Below are 24,115 nucleotides of genomic sequence, written 5' to 3' on the forward strand. Positions count from 1 at the left end.
CTTCCTGCAACCACCATGACTGAAATAGCTCAAAAGCTAAGGAAGAAGGCTGATCTCAATAGGAAAGTTGAGGCCATGGACTCAAGATTATCTGTTGTAGAGAAGTCAATAACCAAGATACTTACCAATCAAGAAACTCAGACTGCTCTACTGCAACAGTTGGTGGCTGCTCAACTCCCTCCCATACAACTTGATGATAACAAAAAGGGGGAAAAAGGCTCAAGTGAGGGGGAGAAATATCTCAACATTCAAGTTAGTAAAGCAATTGTGCCAACAATTGCTTTCCCAAATCCACCAGCTAAAGATAGCATTGATTTAATAAATGAAGCAGCAGCCACTTAGAAAGCAGCTGAGAAGAAGTAGTTTAGTGCAATTAACTGGGAGAATATTGATGAGGATATTCAAAAGAAGTTTGGTCTAGAAAAGAAGCCAGAAAATCAGTCATTCATCACTCTCAAGTCAGGAAAATTTCTGTGAATGATATAAGTATGAACTATCTGGAAATAGGGCAGACATCCTGCATCAAATCTCCAAAGGCTGAACAAATTATGAAGCCAAAGGTGAACTATCCAAAATCTTCACTAAAGAATCCTTTGGACACAATGTATGAGACACCAAAGCCTGATGAGAAGAATTTGTTGGCCAGGTCTATTGAATTCTACAAGGATCTTGCAGATTCAGTTCTAAAAAAGAGAATTGCCAAGATTTTCAGAATTGGTAATAAAATATTTGTGTGGTGGCTGGACACCCTCATTTTGTTGAAGCAAAAAGGGAAGAAAAGGCAAGATTAAAGCAAGAAAAGAAGTAAGCTGCTCTAGATGCTAAAAAGCTCAAATAAAAGAAGGAGCAAGCTGCTATCTTGGCCAAGTTGCAAGCTGTAAAACCCACATAACAAATTTCTGCTCAACCATCTGAAATTGCTGAATCTCAAGATCAAGTAGTGCAAGATGAACCTCCGCAGACAAAGAAGCAAAGGTACAAGCAAAGAATCAAGAGAAAATTGGATTTCAGTGATGAGGAGATGGAAGGATACTTTCCCAAAGAGTATACTTCTACAACAACTAAACATCCATGCCCTCTGTGGCACATGAAGAATTCAAGATAGATCCATCCAAGAATTTTCATGGTGAACCTATCATTCCAAAGGATGAGCCAATAGACTGGGATAGTCTACCAATACCTGAACTCAATCTATCTCATTTCATGAAGCCAAAGAAGACAAAGACCAGAGCAGTCAAGAAAGTGAAGCCCTCAACTCTCAGATCCAAATCCCTAACCAAAGCTCAAACCAAAGTCAACAAGGGAGATATCATGTACATCTGTGACATCAAGAAATTCTCTGATCTAAACCTCTATCTAGATGAACTGGAAGAAGTTAGAGGGATTGATGCTTACAGAAATCTACCTGAAAGGTTAGTATTCAAGTACAAGGGAGGAAAAGAGATTCAATGGCCACTTCACAGGATTCTTCAAGAGAGCCAATTTGTACTGATAAAAGTTTATTCATCCTTCAAAAAGAACTTCTGATTCAATGTGACAGCTAGAAGATTAGTACTAAAGAAGATTGAAGAACTGAGGAGTATTAGAGCCAAAGATGCACTCCGAAAGACCTTAACTATTCCTTACACAGGGAGTAGAGTGCATCTAAGGCCCTACTGACTGATGGAATTCATGGATGATAAGGGAGTTAAAAGATTCTTTAGATTAGAGGACCAGTTGAGCATCTCCAGCAATGAGACTCTTCTGGAAATGCAAGGAATGCTAAATCTCTCAGAATCTGATGAACTTGAATTCCACAAACAACTCCAAAATCAGATAGAAGAAAATAACAGAAAGCTTAGAAAGAGATCCTGATTATCAAGGAAATAGATCAATCTGCTCAGACTAGAGGAGCACCTTGAAAAAGACTGTGAGCAAATCTTTGTACACTTTACCTTATGAATGTTTCAAGTAATTATTGCAGTACTTTACAGTTTTATCTACTACCTTTTAAATCTGTACTTTTAGAGTGTTTTTTTATCATCAAGTTTCTCTTAATTTATGGCTACAATTCTAGTACACATAAATTGGGAGAGATTGTTGGGAATATGTTGTGAACTTGATGATTTCATTAACAAAACACCTTAGTAGATTAAACTTAGTGAAAAATATAGCACTCGACAGATGATCAAATATAGTCCTGACGGATGACTCAATATAGTCCCGACGGATGATGATTTGACATCCATCGAGTGGGTAGCTTATGTAACAATAAGTCATGAAGCACATTTCTGCAAACACCTTTGTATAGATTCTGTAGTAGCATATAAGTCATGTTAACTTTAATTAGATATGCAGAATAGGTTGATAAATTGTAAATATAAGATGTCTTGTAATTCTGCATAAATGAAATGAAGTCAGGTGCCAAATAGCTACCCGACGGATGATCAACAAAGCTACCCGACGGATGATCAACAAGGCAACCCGACGGATGATAATCATGTACTCGACGGATGATCAATTCAAACATCTGTTGACAGTGACAACACAGTCACATGCGTCGAGTGTTTGCAAAAGGAATGTGGTAGCCTATTCAACTGGGTTTTTGAGAACAAAGACGCATTACCATTTCCATGCAATTATGAAGATATTCAAATATGCTGGAATAGAATAGTGAAGCAACATAGTATTAGACTTGATAGGTTTTGTTTTATTATCTTGTCTTATTACTGTGTAATCTTGGTGATATATAAATCAAGAGTAGCAAATAGAACAATAAGAAGACTAAGAAAATATATTCTCAGAGAAATAATTGTAAGCTGTATCCTATAGCATTTCTCTGTATGTTTAGTTGTTCATATTTGTAAGCAGCTATGAGCTATTCAAGCTTCATAGGGTTCTCTTGATATATATATATATGGTGGATACATTCAAATCCACCAGATAGTTTTAAAGACTTGTATTTTTATTACTTTGTGTTTTGATTCATTTTAACTTGTCATGCCGCACTTTGCAAATTAAAACACTTACATATATATTTTGAGTTAGAACATTTTATAATTCAAAAAAAGCTTCTAGAATTACATTCAACCCCCCTCTGTAATTCTTGTTGCATTGTTAGGGACTAACAATTTATCAAAGTGTTTTATGGTAAAATCAGTAATTTTTATGCTATCACCTCTGTACTGCTTAACATGCTTTATATGCTTCTGTCTGATAGATACTTTAATTTTAGCAACTATGTCATGCTAGAGATAGGGTATAAATTAGGGGATATTCAAAAAAGGCCTAGGAAAGTGTATTATGATAGATTATTTATGATGTTGGCTAATCATATTTCTAAGGACTTGCAAATTGAGAACCCAAACAACAATTAGATTGTTGGGTTCAAGAGAAAAGGGTGCTTGCAGACCTTATCAGGAACAACCTCAACAGTGAGGTGCCTCTCAATTATGTTCCTATCTTTCAGGCACCTCGGGTAAGTCAGGTTAACACCTCTATCTCTATCTCTTCCCAACCTTCAATTTCTTTGCCTTCGACAATGACTATGAAATCTTTGACATTGACCAAACAGATTCCTCCCCAAGCCGCTAAACCAAAAATTTCTGAATCTAAGCCAAAGAAAACCACCTCTAGTGTCTCTCAAAAGACACCAGTTGTAAAAACCACAAAGGCACCTGAGGGGAGTGTTCAAGGTGGTAAGAAAGGTGAAGGAAGGGGTGAACACCAAAGAGGCCCCAAGAATAAGGTGGGTGGGGTCAGTGCAACCCAAACCAGCCACACCACAGTCTCTCAAAAGACTGTAGCGATATAAAAGGATGTTAGCACATCTCTAGTTGCATCCTCCCAAAAGGGTGTGACTATTGAATTAAGCTTTCAACCAGGAGCACATGCCAAAAGGGATAGGGACACTAAAGACTCAACTCAATCCTATATCATAAAAAAGAAATCTAAAACCATGGGGAGTCATAGGGTGTACACACAGTGAAAACCCAAGTCATTGACTTGGTATTAGCACCTTCTCAAAGTTAGGTTGATGTGGCTCCATTAAATGTGGAGTCATAGTCCCACTCTCTAACAATCGAAACACCTCAAACACACAACTCTCCAACTATCTCTTTGGATGTGGACATGATTTCTACATGAATTCCTGCTTCTCCATCTCTTAAACTTATGGAGGAGCCCCATACTCAAACTGGTGATTATCATCTAATTGATGATTTGTGGGATCACTTACCAATTCTTTCACAAACTATTGAGTGGTCTGTGCACCAAAATTTAAAATCAATCTCCACACGCTCAACAATAGTTTCAACTTCTATTCCTCTTGGTTTTTCTTTATCAATGGATATCCATCATTCGTTGATAACTGATTGTCCTTTAACAGATATGCCTCACAACAGTTATCCGTTGATAGTCATAACCACACCTTCATTTGTTATTTCACAACCGTCAACAGTCACTGCACAAATAGTTGATATCTCAAAATCTATTAAAAGTGCAGATGACTTGGTGGTTTTTCAATCAATTCTAGGACTGAGGGAATGGAGTGATTTGAGTGAGAGGTTGGGTTGCTCCCAGGAAAAAGGAGAGGATGAGAGTTCAATTATGCACACTATTTCTTCCAGTGTGGCAAAAGTGAGTGAGATGAGTTACACCTTAGTAGGTGAAGATTAGGGTGTGAGGATAATGAGCTAGGGGAACCCCTGGTGCAAGAAAATAGAAAAATTGAGAGGAAAGCAGCACTGAAAAAAGCATGGCAACCATTGCAAGTGAGTCAATGAATGTCAGTGATGCTGAAAAGGAAAGACTATATCAGCAACATTACAGAGCTGTTATAGATTCTATTTTTTTGGATGCTGAGATATTTATTCATCCTGTTACACCGTATCAAACCTTGGTTGTTCAGGGCAATGAGGAGGCAGAAAGAACATTGAATTTAGTACATACAACTGAATCAATGCAAAGATCTCTAACATGCCTTTTATAGCTGATGATGATTTTGAATTTGGAGACGAAGATGATGATATTGATGAAGAGTTTGATGAAGAAACTATGGATATAGGGGGAGATATAGGCCCTAGATCTACAACAGATACTCCTGATTGGATGCTCAGCAAGGAGTGTAGCTCTTATCACTTCAACTCCACTCTTTTTAAGCTCGTCTCACAGACAAAAACAGCTTTAGCAGCTACTTCAAATATTGGTACAAGGTCTCTTTTACAAGCACATCTACAATCTCTGCAACTTCAGAAAATTTAATAACTCAAATAGGCTATAGATTTGGATGATCTAAAACTCTCTATTGATGACGTCAAAAAGGACATGTACAACAAGCTGGATGATAAGCTTCATGAAGCAAACATGAGAGAGCTATAACAAAAGCTAAGGAATGAAGGAGACCTATCTAGAAAAGTTAAGACCTTGGGTAAAAGAATAACTAATGTTGAAGCTTCCTGGGTCAAGATACTTCAAGGTCAAGAAACACAGAGTCAGTTACTCCAACAACTGGTGGTTGTACAAACTTCAACCTCTACATTTCTTCTTGATGATAACGAAAAGGGGGAGAAGGATGTGCATGTACGAGTCACTAAGGTAATAGTTCCCTCTATTAGTTTGCCAAAGCCACCACTAAGAGGAGAATTGGATAGCACAGACTTGATCAATCTAGCTGCAGCTGAGTTAAAGCTTAAAGAAAAGAAACAGAAGATAGATGAAAGGATAGCTCAAGTATTTAGCTCAACTGCAAAACCATCAAAAAATGTGAAGCATATCACACAGTCGAAGCCTCTTACATTGGATGAACTAAAGCTGGGAAAAGGTTTAAAAGGAGAAACATCAAGTGAAAATGAATTCAAGTCCATTGTGGTGCTCATGCCTAAACATTCAACTTTCATATTTACAAGCAAACACCCAATGGAGCATGATTATTCACCTCACGGGCCTGATGAGTAGAAACTAATGGGCACATCAATTTCTAGCTACAAGACAACCAAGGATGCAGCTTTGAGAAAGAGAATAGTAAGAATTTACAGACATGGAGAAATGATCTGTATAGTGAGTGGACATCCAAAGTTTGTTGAAGCAAGGAAAGAGGAAGCCCCGAGGTTAAAATCACAGTCAAAGAAAAAGAAAAAGCAGGCTGCTAAGAAAGCTCAAAATAAGATTGAGAAGTCTGCTACTAACACTGAAAAGAAATTGAATGATGAAAAGAAAGAGAATCCTGAGTGAAAAACAGGCAAAAGAGTAAATATGAGAGCTAAGAGGCCAAGCAAAATTTCAGAAGAGAAGAGTGGGTCATCTCAATCTATTCCTACAACTCAATCAACTGTCCCCAATATGAAATCAATTGAAATCAAGGTGTATCTTGAGGTAAACTATCATGGAGAACCAATAGTGCCCAAGGAAGAACCAATAGATTGGGAGATCTTACCAATTCCTGATTTGAACATCCCTTTGCCAACCAAGAAGAGAACTCCAAAAAGGAAGAAGAAGCCAACCTTCCTCCAACAATAGCTATTTAAAAACCACAGAAGCCTATTTTCAATTAATATAATCAACTCTACATCTGTGACATCAAAGAATTTTTTGATATTGAGCTCTATCTGAATGAATTGGAAGAAGTTAGAGGAATTGATGTGACTACCAGACTTCTGGAGAGATTAGTTTTCAGATACAAGGGTGGTCATGAGATAATATAGCCATTCTATAGGATTCTTGAGGAAAACTACAATGTCTTAGTCAAAGTATTTTCTGCAATGAAAAAAGACTTTGGATTCACAAAGGTTGCTAAATCAGAAATACTCAGGAAAATAAGTCAAATCAGAGCTGAAGAGATCCTAGTACACTACCAAGGGTTTTAACTATTCCAAATACTGAAGATAGAGTGCACATGAAACCTTACTGGATCGTGGAATTTAGAGATGAGAAGTATGTCAGAAGATTTTTCAAAATTGAAGACCAGTTTAAAATCTCAAGTAATGAAACTCTCAAAGAGATGCAGGAGAGGCTAGATATAAATGAAGCAAATGAAGCTGAGTTTTACACACAATTTCAACTCCAGAATGAGGAAAACAATGAGAAGTTGGGAAGGAAAAAAGGGAATCAAGGAAAAGAAAATAATTTGCTCAGACTAGAGGAGCACCTTGACAATGGCATGTAAACTTCTTTTAACTTTCTTTGTTCATTTCCATTGCAATGCAGCACTTTACAAATTATATACTTTTTAATGTATTATCTTTATAGGGTGTTTTGTTATCATCAAGTCAACTTGAATTTATACGTATAATTTCATTAGACATAAATTGAGGGAGATTGTTAGGAATATGTAGTAGTCTTGATGATAACTCACCAAAACACCTTAAGTAGATTTATTAAGTGTCATTTTGTAGCCTTCAACCGATAACCCCAGTATGTCTATCCGTTGAAGGAGTAGCTTATATTAATAAGTATGTAGAATATTTTGTACACTATAATATCTGGGGGATTTGGGATTTTTAGTGATTTCTAAGTCATGTTAACTACTAGAAAGATATACAAAAAACAAAATAGGTGGGCTAAGTGTAAATATAAAATGCCACGTAATTTTTTATAAGTGTAAGAGTATCAACTGCTAAGAAAATACCTTCAACTGCTAAACTACAAGCTTCAATGGATGACTCAATATGCCTTCAAAGGATAAGATAGTCAAGAGGTCTTTAACGGATATAATATAAAGCTATCAACGGATGCTATCAAGAAAGTTTTAACGGATGACTCTAATATAGTGTCAACAGATAACATCTATGAAGCTTCAACGGCTGATCAATAAGATAGCAGTTGATAGTGACTTGACAAAAGCTGAAAGAGTCACATGAGTTGATAGTGCACAAAAGGAATGTGGCAGTCTGCTTATAGGTTTTGGAAGAAATTGAAGTATTTCCATTTCCATACAAAAAAGGATGTTCAAAGATGTTATATCTTACTTGAATTGCATTGGACAGAGAAATAAAGAAGCATGTGTTTTGACCTAGCTGATAGGAATATTATTCTTGTCTTATTGCACATGTAAAACTGATTCAATATAAATCAAGTGTAGCAAGTATTTTAAATCAATCAAGTAAGAACTCAAGAGTTAAGAAAGATGTCTCTTTAGAAAATACTCTCAAATTCTAAGTTAGAGAAAATACTTGTAAGCAGCTGTATGCATTTTGCATCACGGAGATTTCTTCAAATATACATCTGTTAGGAAATGAATAACATATAAGGGGGTGAATGTGTTTTACTATTTTTGGGCTTTTCTTGAATGTTTATGGTTGATAAAAATAAATTAAATCTTGTAATGAAATGTGTTCATGCATAAATTAAACTTACAGAAAATAAAGAACACGGATCTTCAAAACTCACTTAATTTTATATTAAAATTAAGAATATTTTGCTACAAAATTTCTAGGCTCTTTGTTGATAAAGAGCTTAGCTTCTTCTTGAGAGTGTTACAAGAAATTTGATCTAAATTGTTACAACTGACTTAAGGACCAGTATCAACTTTATAATTCAGTTAACTATTGGTTTACAAAGTATACAACTAGACATGCTATTAGCTTTTCTAAACTGTCACTTGTCATTTCTATTTATAGAAAAGTAGATCTTCTATTTCTGGCTTAGAATATCTTTAGCATCCTGTAATAATTTTAATCTCTCTCTGTCAGTTAATCTTCACCATTGATCTTGCACATTCTTCAAGCTGCTTTTTGTAGACTTGTCAATCCAGCTGTTTGGATTGTTTATTGATTGTTAATCTTGAATATTCAATTGGTCTGTGATTTTGTACTTTGAGAGTTTTACTCGAGATCTCCAATTAGGCACATAGAGATCTTGCATCTCGATAAGTATAATGACTTATCGAGATCTCTAATGCTCTAGTGAATTTGACTTATAAAGGTCTCTGAGTTCTCGAATAAAACTTTAGCTTGTCGAGATCTCTCAGCATCATGTCTTCACTTTGTCTTGTCGACAACTTAGAGTTCTCTTATGAATTTTGACTTATCGATATCTCTGAGTTCTCCAATAGACTTAGATTTATCGATAACTCAGAGTTCTCTAATAAATGTAGACTTGTCGATAACTCTGAGTTCTCTAGTGAAGAAATGACTTGTCGATAACTCTGACCTTTATGTCTTCTTGACTTGTCGATATCTCAGTGAGTTCTCTAGTAGCTTTCCTGACTTCTCGATAAATCATTTAGAGTTCTCGAATGACTTCTCTATAACACCAAATATGTGACTTGTAGATATCCTAACTTAGAGTATTTTTATCCAAACAGTTTTATTCAACTCGAAGCTTTCTTCAAAATTCTTCTGAGGCATGATCTTCTTGATCTTCTTCCAGATAGAATCCTTAGGCTTGATACTATTTCAGGAAAAAGACTCAAGTCTGCACCTTTGCATTTTTACAGACTTTAAAGTGTTACAAGTACAAATACAAACTAAGATAACAATACAACTTAAGATTGACAAAATATCTTAGTCTTGTTAAAATACATGCATGTTTTTTACAACAATCTCCCCCAATTTGTGAGAAGATTACTTAACACAAATTCATGCCTGTTAACAAGACTAATCCCAAGTTTGAAATGATGAATTATAAAATTAATACATAAAGTTTGATAGAATTATAACTTGTACAACATAAGATTCACAATGTTCAATGGTTACAAGTATCAGGTAAAGACAGTTTTTGTGTCTGCTTCTTCCCTAAGTTTATCCTTCAAGTGGTCAAGAATTTCAAGTTCCTCTATGATAGGTGTTCCACTTAGAGCTTCCACAAGTTTTTGTCTTGCTGTCTTAGGATAACCATTGTCTAGAAACTCTATGCAGAATCTTGAGAATCCACCAGCTTTGATTTTTAGAAATCTCTTATCTTTGGAAATTCTGCTCAATCCTTTTGCTTTCAACTCTTCAGATCTTTTTATGTAAATATATATTTCTTCATCATGCCTCCTTCTTCTTTCTTCAGCCTCAGCCTCATTTATTTTCTTTGATTCCTCCCTTACAATCAACCATTCGGCTAGGGATGATCTCCATGCCCTTGTAGTAGTATCCTTGTCCTTTAACAAACTTATCACTCTCTTAATTTCTGTTGGAGCCAAAGAATCCATTAACTTTTTGTTTAGAAGAGTGAATGTACCATCCTCAAAATAAATTCTAACTTCTCTCAAGGATACAATCCAGACTCTAACAATTTCCTCAGCTAGATGTTGGAAATAGTCTTCATCTGAGGTGCACCAATTTAGAGGTAGAAAGTCAGATTCTTTAAAATGATTCCAGATGGCCCTTTCAGTGACTTCTCCTTTCTTTGTAAGCTTGACTTTCTTAGGTTTTCTCCTAGCACATTTGAGCTTAAATTTTAGTGAAGGCTTGGCTAAAGGTAGGATTGTCATTTTCTTGAGATTAGTTTGGCTTGAGGTGATTGGAATTTTCACGAAAGAGTTGGATGTTTGTTTATACAGAAATTTTGGCTTAGATGGTTGGGAAGGTTTAAGGTTTGAGATAGTTGATGTTGTAGATTGAGCTGAGGTTTGAGTTGGTTGTGTTTGGATTTTTAGGGTTTTCTGAGTTTCTTAATCATCATGAGGCTTTCTGCTCTTCCTCTCACCTCTTCTCTTCATTTCTTCATCTTTCTTATCATCCTCCTTCTTCTTCTCTCCACCCTTGCAACCACATGGTTTACTGAACTGACTAGGATTTGAGCCAGAAGGGTTTTGATCATTTTTCTTCTGCTCATCATCATCCAAGTCATCCTTGTTGATTTGTGTTTTGGGCAAGTTGGCTTCTGCATTTTCCAGATATCTCCTCAGTAGCTTTATTATTTCCAAATCATCATTGTTATTGTTCTTCTTAGCTCTTAATCTAGTTCCTAAGATCATGATAAGCTTCCTGTTGCTCATGACACAGTGTTTGGGGATATTGAAATGTTTGAATTATTTGGTGGTTGGGCAGATATATGATATACCTTTGCTTGGCTGTAGATATGCTTCAGGAAAGGCAGCCACTTGAGCATCTCTCAATTCAGTTAATAGCATAGTATCTTCACGAGTTATAATTCTAACTTTGCTAATAAAGATATCTAACTCAGATGCCCTCCTTGAGATAAGGTAATTTAGGGACACCTGCATACATCTGTCTGTCCCAGAGTCATTTGCATTGATCACTATCCTCTTATGCAAAATGTTGTCCTGATTGACCATGATCACTCTTATGAAATTAATTGTCTTGTCTAGGGCCTTTTTGTATGTGAAGTGATTATTATTGAGAGAAGCTTTTAGAGTTGTGAGTAGTTCATCAAACTCTCTGCTCAGACTAGGTCCTTCAGCAGCCCTAATAAGTCTCTCCATGTCAAGATCAACTTCTTTAGATTTCTTTTCAACACCCTGGACTTGCTGTTGAGATGATTTTGATCATGTCAACCTAGCCTTTATCCCCCCTAGTCTTGTTGACAGGCATTAGAAGGGGAGTAGGGATTTCAGGCCTTACCTGTTCAGGCAAAGAAGGTAGTGGTATGTTGAGTTTACCCATGATAGTTCCTAAAGCTATAGAATTCTGCATTTGAAGATGCTTATGTGAGTCCACCGGGGTTTGGATATCTGTTTGTTGACTCTTGACAAGAGATGTCAAGGCTTGAACTTGTGCAGTGAGAGAAGAGTTGGAGTCTTGCAGTGCTGTGACTTGACCTTGTAGAGATTGAATTTGCAGATTTGTTGAAGTGGATCCAGGCTGATAAGAGCTGCTAGATGTGCCAAAGTGTTCTTCTACATCCTGTTTGATCCCTTCCATTAGCAAAGCTGAAGGCTTATATCTGCTCTGGTGAAGTTGATCCAGCTAGACCTTGGTCTCATTTGAGTGAGTAATTTGTTGCTGGACCACTATATGGAGATTGACGAAGGATAGTTTGAGGTTTTTGACTTCCTTCTCAATAGAGGCAATATCCAACCTAGCCATTTACTCATTAAAATTCCTAAATTAATAGAGATCTGCTCTTGAGATGGTATGATCTTGTCCATTTTCTCATTCACCAGTTTTCTGATTCTGTCTTCATGGCCAGCAAGCTTGATTTCAAGAGCCTTACCAAACAGATGAAATGCTTTAAGCTGAGCTTTGTATACATCTCTGATGGTATCATATACAACTTCTGGAATCAAGTCTTTTACATTGATGCCCAGAATAGTAACATACTCTTCCCTGAATCTGGCCAGAACTTGATTCATCTCCAAGGAAAAATCATCAGACAGCCATGCATCCACATTTCCATCTTGCTCAGCATCATAGACAATTTTCTCCTTTTGCTCCTCAACCTCTTCATTGTAAGCAAGCATAATAGCTTGATAGTCTTGGTTGCTCATATTTGAAGTCAGGAGATGCTGTGAGATGTTGGCCAATCCAGATATCTGCTCTACTAGTATATCATCTACTAAAGCTGGTTGAGAAGCAGATTCTTGTAGCCACTGAGAGAGTATGTGAGGTTGTTAAGGTTGTGAGGTGGATGGCACAGTTTGACTCACAGATTACTCTGTGGTTTTAACAGTGTGTTGTTCTCCACTTGTAGTGGGAACCTCCAGTTGAATTGGAGGGGATTTGCCTAGGTTACTGTCATGTACTCCAGCCTCAAACCCTTGTGTGTCTTGCAACATACTGGCACTTAAATGTGCTATACTTGCCTCCCCTAAAACGGGATCATGGGCAATTGTACTCCCAGCTTCAACTGCCAAGGCAATTTTTACTAGGGTTGTGAGGGGAGTTATCCCTACATGATGAACCTCCAATTGAATTGGAGAGGATTTAGATAGCTCCTCTTCAGGAGTACTACCCTCAAACCTTTCATTCTGTGAAGACTGTTTTGCACATGAAGGTGCATTAGAAGTATCCATGGGGTCTTCAGTAAAAACTGATGAATCCCCCATGTTTGTGATGGTGTCATCAAGGTCTACCCCAACATGTAGCCTCTCACCATCTAAATGGAGTGTTTGGGTGGTGAGAAAAGCTTCTTGAGCTAAGTCACTTGATTTTTGTTGCACTTGAGAAGTGGATTTAAGTGGAATTGGAGTAGAAGAAATTTGATTCATAAGAATTTGGTGCTCAGTTGTGAGTGTTGGCAGCTCCCCCTGAATGAATGAGGGGGCTTCAAGAGATGTGTCCTCACAGTGTGTGCCTTCCTTGTTTCTCCTACCATACACTTGAATTGCTTCTCGTGCTGGCTGTGCAGACTCGCTACTGGTTGTTTTTACAACTGCATCATGTTGGGAGGATGCAGAGGTGGCTAGAGTGGTCAGCTCAGGTTGTTTACTTCTTTTGGATCTTTTGACAAGAGGTGATCCTTTTTCAAGTATCTCATCACCACTCTCAGTTATTGCAGTTAGGTTTAACCCCTTTCTCTTCTTTTTACTCACCTCATCCTTTTGAGAAGATGAAGTGGTTGGTTGCCTAGCTTCTAAAGGTTTTGAAAGAATGGCTGCAGCTTGGGAAGATCCATGTTGGTGTCCCTGTGCTTATACTTCCACAGGTTCAGGGATCATAGATGAGCTAGATTGTATGTTAGATCTCATGTCAGGCATAGGATAAGGGTAAGTCCTAAACCTCTCCAACATAAATGGAGTAATTTTTAGAATTACATTTACCTTATTCTTTGTAGTAAGTGAGCCAAATATTATTTTGGACACTTATTTATAATTGCCTATTTTTGTGCTATCTATTCCATTCAGTAAGTGTATGTCTGCTACTTTATAATTTAAAGTGGACATAATAAATCTAGGGAAGAAAATATATGTACCTCTAGCTGACAAGGGCATTGTTAGCCTGGTTGCGAGCTCTTCCAGGATCAACAGACGAACATTCAAGTGTCTGTTGTGGGCAATTGAATACACCAGCTTTTGCACAACACTTGAGATGTTGTCATATCCTGTTTTTCTGCAAGTAAAGGCCCTTACCACAGAGTTAAAGATAAAAGACCACTCCTTCCTCAGATTGGTCCTATTTAAGCTTGACAGGTTGATCCTTCCACCATAGTTGATAAAGTCCATGAACTCGGTCAGTTCATCAGGAGTTGGTACCTCCACTAGATTTTCATTTGGCAGCCCCAAAGCTCTATTCACATCTTTGTCATTGAATTCTATTAGTTGGCCTCCAATTGTGCATGTCACTACCATAGAGAGAAAGTTGTTGTTTACATCAGTCCTTACTATAGCTGTAGTCCCAAATTCAGGCAGCACATCTAGATAGAGTACTGGATTTGCAGTCAAAGCTCCTGCAAGATAGGATTTAGCCAACAGTTTCACAAACCCCTTGAAACTATCAGGGGCTTGGTTCGCATCAGTAAAAGCAAGATAATTGGTTCCTTTCTATGGGATAGATGATCTTGTAACATATAGAGCCATTGTTGATTGATGAGAATGAGTGGGTAAGAAAAATTTCTGAGAAAGGATGAAAGACAAGACGGAAATCGGTTTTGGATTTAAAGTTAGGTCACTTTAGATCTCGAAAGTTGTAAGTAGGTGTGTGTATCGAGAAGTCAGGGTATTTATAGTAAAAGTAGATGACTTGTCGAGAACTCAAAAATAGACATTTGGAGTTTTCTTGTCGAGAAGTCATTTTTAAGAGTTGAAATACACATCGAGAAGTCATTTTAAATTACTCTTTTAGAGAACTCAAAATTGACTTATCAAGATGTCTAATAAATACCCAGTTTGTCCAAAAAGTGGACTGAATTAATTCCAACTTTTATTTTAATAAATTCAAAATAAAAATTAGAATAAATTTTCCATGAGTATTTTACCAAAATAATTTATTGATTTAAATTATCTCAGCTCTGAGTTATTGATAAGTCAAAAATTGTACTTATAGAGAACTATGTGAACTATCAGTACCAGAGAATTCTTTAAGGAATTATCGATAGGTCATTTTTAAGCTTATCGAGAAGTCTCTCGAGAAGTCAGTAAATTGACTTATTGAGGACTCACTCGAGAAGTCCTAAAATGCCTTGTCGAGAAGTCAATTTTGACTTATCGAGAACTCAGTTTTCTATATACTTTTGGTTTTTGTAATTCTGCATTGTGTTAATTTTACATATTGAGAATGTAAATTAACAACTGAGCAGTTTACTTAAAATTTGTTGAATTTAAATTTGAAAAACAAATATGCAGATATTTTGAAATATTTATAATTTATATTTCAGTTAATTTCCAATTAAATCAAATTAATTTTGATTTACTGGAGATTAATCTGTTGTAAAACATAAGCTGAGTTCTTGCCTTAGGATGAAGAATTAAGCATTCCAGTTTTACCTACAAGTCTAGTGAAAGTTGCTTCATCCAAAGGTTTAGTAAAAAAGCCAGCCAATTGTTTTTCTGTTGGTACAAAAATGAGCTCAATGGTACCATTTGTAGCATGTTCTCTGATGAAATGGTACCTCACTTGAGCACAACAACTTCCTGCAGCTATGTATTCAGCTTCAGCTGTAGAAGTTGATACAGATTGTTGTTTCTTACTATACCAAGATACAAGTCTTTTTCCAAGAAATTGACAGCTTCCACTAGTACTCTTTCTGTCAACCCTACATCCATCAAAATCTGCATCTGTGTAACCAACAGCTTCAAAACCAGTTCCCTTAGGATACCATAATCCCAAGTTTGGAGTACCCTATAAATATCTGAAGATCCTCTTTATAGCCATCAAATGTAATTCTTTTAGATTGGCTTGAAATCTTCCCATCAGAATCACTATCAATGTTGAGGTTTTCAAATGCAAGGGCTTCAGCTCCATTATCATCAAGGCATTCCAAGCTTGAATACTTGTCATCATCGAAAGTCACAGTTGTGTTCTCCATAATCTTCTTTTTGATTAATCACGTAAACTTTGTAGGTTGTTCTTTCCAGTGAATATCCCAGAAAAATTGCTTCAAAAACCTTTGAGTCAAATTTTCCCTTATATTCAGAGTTGTCTTCCAAAGGTTAACACTTGCTTCCAAACACATAAAGATGTTTTACAGTAGGCTTTCCTTTAGACATGATTGAGGTGTTCTAGCAACTGAGAATTCTTGAACAATGCCTTTGCCTTTGCAGAATTCACTCAATGTTGCATTTCTGAAATCTGTTCCACTGTCACTTCTCAATCTTTTCACACAATAGTAATCTTCAACCTATTTTTCTATCTTCTTAATGTGCTCAATTATGATATATAGAGTTTTATCTTCAGAATGCATAAACTCTACTCAAGTGTATCTTGAGAAATCATTCACCATCACAAGTGCATATGTGTTCCTTGAAATTGATAAGACATTTACTGGCCCAAACAAGTCCATATGACTTAGTTGCAAAAAAAATACTTATAGAATTCACAGTTTTTGACTTGTGACTTGATCTCTTCATTTTTCCTCTCTGACAAGCTTCACAAACTTCAATCATGAGCAAACTCCAGTTTAGGCATGTCTCTCACCAACTCCTTTTTGACCAAGGTGTTAGGTGCCTTGAAATTCAGGTGAGACAACTTTTTATGCCACAGCTTGCTTTGTTCTTCTGATGCCTTGGTGTAGAAGCAACAAACACCATCCTTATTTGTCGAGTCAAAATCAGCAACAAATAAGCTACCTTTCCTTGCTCCTTTCAGAGCAACTTCACCAGTTTTCTTGCTGATAAAAGTGCAATCTTCTTTGGTGAATAAAGCTTCAAAGTCTTTGTCTGCAAATTGGCTAACAATGAGAAGATTCACTTCAAGACCAGCTACTAGTGCTACAACATCAATGATAACATCTTCAGAAACAATCTTGCCATATCCCATTATGAATCCTTTGTTGTTGTCTCCAAAGGTCACCAATGGGCCAGCTTTCTCCTCAAAATATGATAGCAGAGCCTTATCACTTGTCATATGTCTGGAACATTCACTGACAATGATCCATATGACTTTCTGCACTTTGTCCTGCACACAATGAGTTTCAAGTGTGTTTAGCAACCCAAGCAGTGTTGGGTACTTTCTTCTTGTTAACTGAATTATCAGAAGTAGAATGAGTAGTTTCAGATAACATAGAGCTCAATGACTATTGTGTATTTTCCCTATCTGATGTAGACCCAATTTTTGTTTCTTTAAGGTCTACTCTCAGTTTGTGGCAACTCTTCATCACTTTCAAGTTGCAAGGGATGCAGTCAAACTTATCACAGAATGAGTAGAGATCATTTGAATCTGCTTCATTGTATTTTCAAGCTCCTTCAGTTGGCTGGCTAACAACCTTTTTACAAAGGTGAGTTAGATGATTTGCAGAGACACATTTTTCACACTTCTTTCTAGGAGCATCTGCAACATAAGCAAAATTATTGCTTTTGTTTATCCCTATTTTCCCATTTCTATTTTTCTTTTTCTTTCTAGCATCTCCAACTTTTGTTTCTTTAACAGGAGTCTTGGGACTTTGTTTGTTCATAAGCTTCTCTTCAGTATTGAAAGACTGAATTGATTTTTCAGTTTTCTTCTCTTTATCCTCATCAGCAATTTCTTGCTTGATAATAAATTCTTCTTCACTGAAGTTGACTTCACATGCTTTGAATATAGGTGCATTAACCTCTTTCAAAAAGGTTGGAGCATTTTCAGTTTTCTTTGCTTTCCCTTTGTCACCTACAGTCTTCTTTTTGTCATTCATGGCATCATAGTCAAGACCAATAACGATGTTTGCATATGGCTTATTCTTCTCATGGTACTGTCCGACCAGTTCAGATGCATTTTTGAAAGATTTCATCTTCACTTCATTCTTTTCCAGCTTCTCCCTTAGCACTGCTTCAATTTCATTTGCACACTTGAGCTTGTTCTTTAGATATGCATTTTCCTGTTTTAAAGCTTCAAGCTCCACCAATAACAATTTAGTTTCTTGCTTCTCACTTTCAAGCTTCTCATTTAGTTGGCGCTGCCGCGCATGTAGCCATTTTTATGGTATCTTTTTTAATCAGCTAACTTCTTCATTAGCAGCAACCATACTTGTGTGAATGTAAAACATTTCCGTGCTCATCTTTTCAACAGTTTCCTTATATTGATTCACATTTAAATCAATGGTGGTAAGAGTTGGTACCTGTAATTTAGATGAGGATGATTCTCCTTTCTCCAAGGCCATGACTGCATAATTACCAAATTCTTCATCTTCATTATTCTCTGAGTCATCCCAACTTTTACCCTCTGCAATATAATCTTTACTTTGATGTTTCTTCAGAAGAGCTTCATACTTTGCTTCAAGTTCAAGATAAGCTTTGTCTTTCTTTGCTTTCTTGGGTTTCCTGAATTCTGTAGTAAAGTGGCCTAGTTCATCACAATTGAAGCATCTTATATTAGATCTATCAACAGACCCAGTTTTTTTAGCCATTCTTGCTATCAAAATTGTACTTCCCTTTTTCTTTCCAGCTGCTATCTTTATTGAAAGTCTGTCCTTTTCTCTTGAAGTATCTTGGCTTATTTATTATAATATTAGAGAATTTTCTAGCCAAGTAGGCAATTGACTGATCAAGCTCATCCAATTCTTCAAGAGTGTAGAACTCATCTTTTTCCAATTCCAGGATGACTTGTTCCTGTGAATCATTTGTTCTTTGCTCACTTGTTGAGGCAGCTGGAGTTTGAGATCTCGGTTCATCATTAGATGGTTGGCTTTCATTTACAATTAAGGCACTTGGGCATTCTACAACATGTCCTTGGCCAAATCTCAGTGATTTTCTCTGAATCATTTCAAGTTCATATGTTTTAAGAATTCCATATAGAACTTCCAGTGTTATCATACTCAAGTCTCTCCCTTCCCTGATTGCTGAGATTTTCTGTTCCAAATGATCAAGGAGAGTAAGCAAGAACTTCAGGTTCACTTCTTCAGCTTCATAGTATTTTTCATGGAGTTGCAAGTCATTTATCAGCTTGTTAAATCTTTCAAACACTTCAATAATACTTTCCTTTTCCTTAGTCATGAAACCCTCATACTGTGAAATCAGTATTCTTCTTTGGTTTGACCTAACTTCCTCAGTTCCCTCACAGAGTATCTCAATCTTTTCCCATATTTGCTTGGAAGTGTCACAGTTGACAATTTTGTTGTACATCACATTGTCAAGTGACTCAATCAATATTAATTGCAAGCTGCTATCTGATAAGTGGCATTTTATACCACTTAGAACGTCTTAAAATGGCTTAAATTGGTGTCTTGAAATCAAGTATTTTATGTATTTGATGCGTTTTTCTAGTGTTTATGCATTTCAGGGTTTTAGTTGCATTTCGGGGGAGGAATCATCAAGAATAAGCCTTGGCATGTGTTCACCATTGCGAGAGAAAAGAAACGGGCAGATTATGGCGAAGAAACGGAGTGAAATCAGAATTTTTCCAGTAGAGGTCTGAGCGCCCGCTCAGCATTGCTGAGCGGCCGCGCAGCAAGCTGAGCGCCCGCTCAGCTATGCTGAGCGGCCGCGCAGGGTCGGGAAAAAAGACAAAATATTTTAGGACTTCTACTTCTGTTTGGTTTCCACTTCTATGTAATCTGAGTTTTATGGGACTATTATATAAGTAGATTTGAGACGTTTTCACAAGTGTGGATTGAAGAAGATTGTGTTTTTACGCGAGAAGCGAAGGAGATAAGGAAGAAGACCGATTTAGCACACCGCAACGAAGAGGAAGCATATATTCTTATGATTCTTGTTTCATTGTAACGTTGGATGCTAGTTTTCTTGCTTTGAACTTATTTACTCTTGTGACGTACTCTGTTTTAATATAATTAGTTTAGTTATTATTTTCTTGTGTTTGTTTATCATGATTTCATATGAACCCATGATGACGATAAGTGCTATTATGGGCTAATCGTGATCATGGGGTTGCAACGGATTTATTATGGAATTCGTTAGTTAATTGTTTAATACTTTAGTGTGTGATGATTGCATGATATCTAGTATTGGTTGTGCGTATTCGTCTTATGTGCGTCGCGAACATATAAGATAGGGTGTTAATCTCTTGTGAAGTGACGGTGGATCTTGAGATTTAGAACTTGCCATGCTAGCATAGGTTCATGTACATTGTGCATGATTAGTGGGTAACTCTAACAGTTTTATTTGCCCTATATAATCAAAAGGAATAACTTGTGCTTAAATCGTTGTGTTGTCAATTTCTGTAGACATATGGGAACTCAACATAATTGATGACTATTCAACTTCTATCTTAATTGTGGATGCTCGGTAGAATGGTATTAGTACAATGAAAGTTGGCTTTTATCAGTTTCGTGTTATTCGATTAATATCATCACTGTCACATGCTAAAGGTAATAACAATGGCTATAGAAGGAAGTAATAATGAAGTTGTGATCTCATGAGTGTTTTATTATTGATAAATTGAAGTGTTAGTTAAGTGATTAATTAAGTAGTTAATTATAGTTAATATTTAATCAACAATTTTAAGTGTTAGTATCTTAACATTGAGAAGTAATCATACATTGGTGAGTGAGTTTAATTAGACAATAATTTAGTCTGAGTCTCTGAAGGAACGAACTAGAAAGTATTCTATATTACTTGCGAACGCGTATACTTGCGTGAATATTAGTGCGTGTTTTCGCCCTGACAAGTTTTTGGCGCCGCTGCCGGGGACTCGGCGTATTTGTTTAGTTTATGTACTTACCATCATTGGTCATTAGGACTCAGTGATTAGGACGTAGTAGTTACTTAATTTTTCTGGTTGTGTTTCAGGTACTTTAGCAAGCGTTTATGCAAACTCGTTCTCGTGCTCGCAAGAGGACTTTAGATACAGCTGAGGAGACAGACGAAGTTCTTGATATTCCGGAGAAGTTAGATTTTGAGGATTCGGATTCAGGAACTGAACAGAAAGAACCAGTAAACATGGGAGATCGTATTGTTCAAGCTAATCCAGCTCTGATGGATTTTTCTCGGCCTAAAATTGATGACATTCAGTCAAGCATCCTTCATCCGGCTATTCAAGCTAACACCTTTGAAATCAAGCCGGGCACTATTCAGATGGTGCAGAATTCTGTTTCTTTTGGAGGAGCGGCAACTAAAGACCCCAACATGCACATAAGGAATTTTGTCGAGATCTGCAGCACCTTTAAGTATAATGGCGTGACTGATGAGGCTATCAAGTTGAGGCTTTTCCCATTCTCATTGAGGGACAAGGCTAAAGACTGGTTACATTCTGAACCAGCTGGGTCCATCACTACGTGGCAAGATCTTGTGCAAAAGTTTCTGGTGAAGTTTTATCCGATGGCAAAGACTGCTGCTATGAGGAGTGCTCTTACTCAGTTTGCGCAGCAACCTACAGAATCTATGTGCGAGGCTTGGGAACGCTACAAGGAAATGTTGAGAAAATGTCCACATCATGGAATGCCGGATTGGATGGTGATCACTGGTTTCTATAATGGTTTGGGGGCCCAATCTCGGCCCATGCTCGATGCAGCAGCTGGAGGCGCCTTATGGGCTAAAAGCTATACTGAGGCGTATAATCTTATAGAGACGATGGCTGCAAATGAGCATCAAAACCCAACTCAGAGGATGACGTCAGGCAAGGTAGCAGGTATTCTGGAAGTTGATGCAGCCACCGCTATTGCAGCCCAGCTCCAAGCGCTATCAATGAAGGTTGATTCTCTGGCTACGTATGGAGTTAATCAAATAGCTATGGTTTGTGAGCTTTGTGCAGGTTCTCATGCTACGGATCAGTGTTCTCTTGTCAACGAATCTGTTCAGTATGTGAATAATTATCAGCGACAACAGCAGCCTGTGCCAGCAACCTATCATCCTAACAACAGAAATCATCCAAATTTTAACTGGGGGAATAATCAGAATGCTATTCAGCCACCATATCAGCAAGGAGTGAGTAAACAGTTTTACCCACCTGGATTCCAGCAACCACAGCAGTATGCTACAAGGCAATCATATCCTCAACAGGGAAGTGCAGCTGTACCTACAAGTGCTGATTTTGAGGAACTTAAGCTGTTGTGCAAGAGTCAGGCGGTTTTTATCAAGACCTTGGAAAATCAAATCGGTCAGTTAGCCAATGCAGTGCTCAATCGTCAACCTGGCACTCTTCCCAGTGACACGGAAGTACCAGGCAGGAAGGAAGCTAAAGAGCAAGTCAAGGCTATTACCTTAAGGTCTGGAAAAGTAGCTGATGCTGAAAAGGCAAAAGAAGTAGAAGCTGAAATTAGAGGTGAAGAATCTACGCAAAAGGAGAAAGCGGCGGAACCAAGGAAGACTACTGTTGAACACACTCTGCCTGAGGCTAATACAGGGGAGAAACAGCTCTATCCTCCACCACATTTTCCTAAGAGATTGCAGTAACAAAAGCTGGATAGACAGTTCGGGAAGTTTCTGGAGGTGTTCAAGAAACTTCACATCAATATACCTTTCGCTGAGGCTCTTGAACAGATGCCTAGTTATGCGAAGTTTATGAAGACTATTCTTTCAAGGAAGGTGAAACTGGATGACCTTGAAACCGTTGCTCTCACGGAAGAATGCAGCGCTGTTCTGCAGCAAAAGTTACCACCAAAACTGAAAGATCCAGGAAGCTTCACCATTCCTTGCACAATTGGCAATCTGACGTTCGACAAGTGCCTTTGTGACTTGGGAGCAAGCATTAATCTGATGTCGTTGTCGATCTTTAAAAAGCTGGATCTGCCTGATCCAAAACCCACATACATGTCGCTACAATTGGCTGACCGTTCCATTACTTACCCAAGGGGCATAGTTGAGGATGTGCTCGTCAAGGTGGATAAGCTCTTCTTTCCAGCAGATTTTGTTATTCTGGATTTTGAGGAAGATAAGAAGATTCCCATAATCTTGGGAAGGCCTTTCTTGGCTACTGGCCGTACCTTGATAGATGTGCAAAAAGGGGAACTTACTATGCGGGTTCAAGATCAGGATGTGACCTTCAACGTATTCAAGGCAATGAAATTCCCTACAGAAGATGAGGAGTGCTTAAAATTGGATGTGATTGATTCAGCGGTTACTTCGGAACTCGATCACATGCTAATGTCTGATGCATTGGAAAAGGCCTTAGTGGGGGATTTTGACAGCGATGATGAAGATAGCAACGAGCAATTACAATATCTGAACGCTTCTCCCTGGAAGCGAAAGCTGGACATACCATTTGAATCTCTTGGTACTTCTGACCTTAAGAATGCTGAAGGGAAGCTCAAACCATCAATAGAGGAAGCACCTACCTTGGAGCTCAAGCCATTACCTGAGCACTTGAGGTATGCTTTTTTAGGTGATTCATCTACGTTACCTGTTATTATTTCATCTGACCTTTCAGGTAGTGAGGAAGACAAGCTCTTAAGGATTTTGAAAGAATTCAAATCGGCTATAGGATGGACCATAGCAGACATCAAGGGGATAAGTCCTTCATATTGTATGCATAAAATTCTGCTAGAGGAAGGTAGTAAGCCAACTGTGGAACAGCAGCGAAGACTGAATCCCATCATGAAGGAGGTGGTGAAGAAAGAAATTCTGAAATGGCTAGATGCAGGCATCATTATCCTATTTCTGACAGCTCGTGGGTGAGCCCCGTACAATGTGTACCTAAGAAAGGAGGTATCACTGTGGTCGCAAATGAAAAGAATGAGCTCATCCCTACTCGAATAGTTACAGGATGGAGAGTATGCATGGATTATAGAAAATTGAACAAAGCCACAAGGAAGGATCACTTCCCTCTTCCATTTATTGATCAGATGCTTGACAGATTGGTGGGTCATGAGTATTTTTGTCTTCTGGATGGTTATTCCGGGTATAATCAGATTTGTATTGCACCAGAGGATCAGGAAAAGACTACCTTCACTTGTCCATTTGGCACGTTTGCTTTTCGCAGAGTTTCGTTTGGGTTATGTGGCGCCCCGACCACCTTTCAGAGATGTATGATGGCTATATTCTCTGACATGATTGGAAATAACGTCGAAGTGTTCATGGATGACTTCTCCGTCTTTGGTCACTCATATGATGAATGTTTGAATAATCTGCGCGCCGTACTCAAAAGATGCGTGGAAACTAATTTGGTGCTCAATTGGGAGAAATGTCATTTTATGGTACGTGAAGGCATTATCCTTGGGCATAAGGTCTCTAGCAAGGGTCTGGAGGTGGACAAGGCCAAGGTGGGAGTCATTGAGAATCTTCCCCCAC

The 24,115-nt window shown here is 37.7% G+C and overlaps 1 non-coding gene across 1 annotated transcript; it reads right to left on the minus strand.

Annotated features, from left to right (window-relative positions):
• Positions 1-21,223: 21,223 nt before the first annotated feature.
• Positions 21,224-21,330, minus strand: LOC141709494 (small nucleolar RNA R71). The gene has a single exon (XR_012570068.1). It is a non-coding gene; the product is annotated as a small nucleolar RNA R71 (small nucleolar RNA).
• Between the last annotated feature and the right edge of the window lie 2,785 nt (positions 21,331-24,115).

Source organism: Apium graveolens, chromosome 2, assembly GCF_009905375.1.
Source record: "Apium graveolens cultivar Ventura chromosome 2, ASM990537v1, whole genome shotgun sequence".
Lineage (NCBI taxonomy): Eukaryota > Viridiplantae > Streptophyta > Magnoliopsida > Apiales > Apiaceae > Apium > Apium graveolens.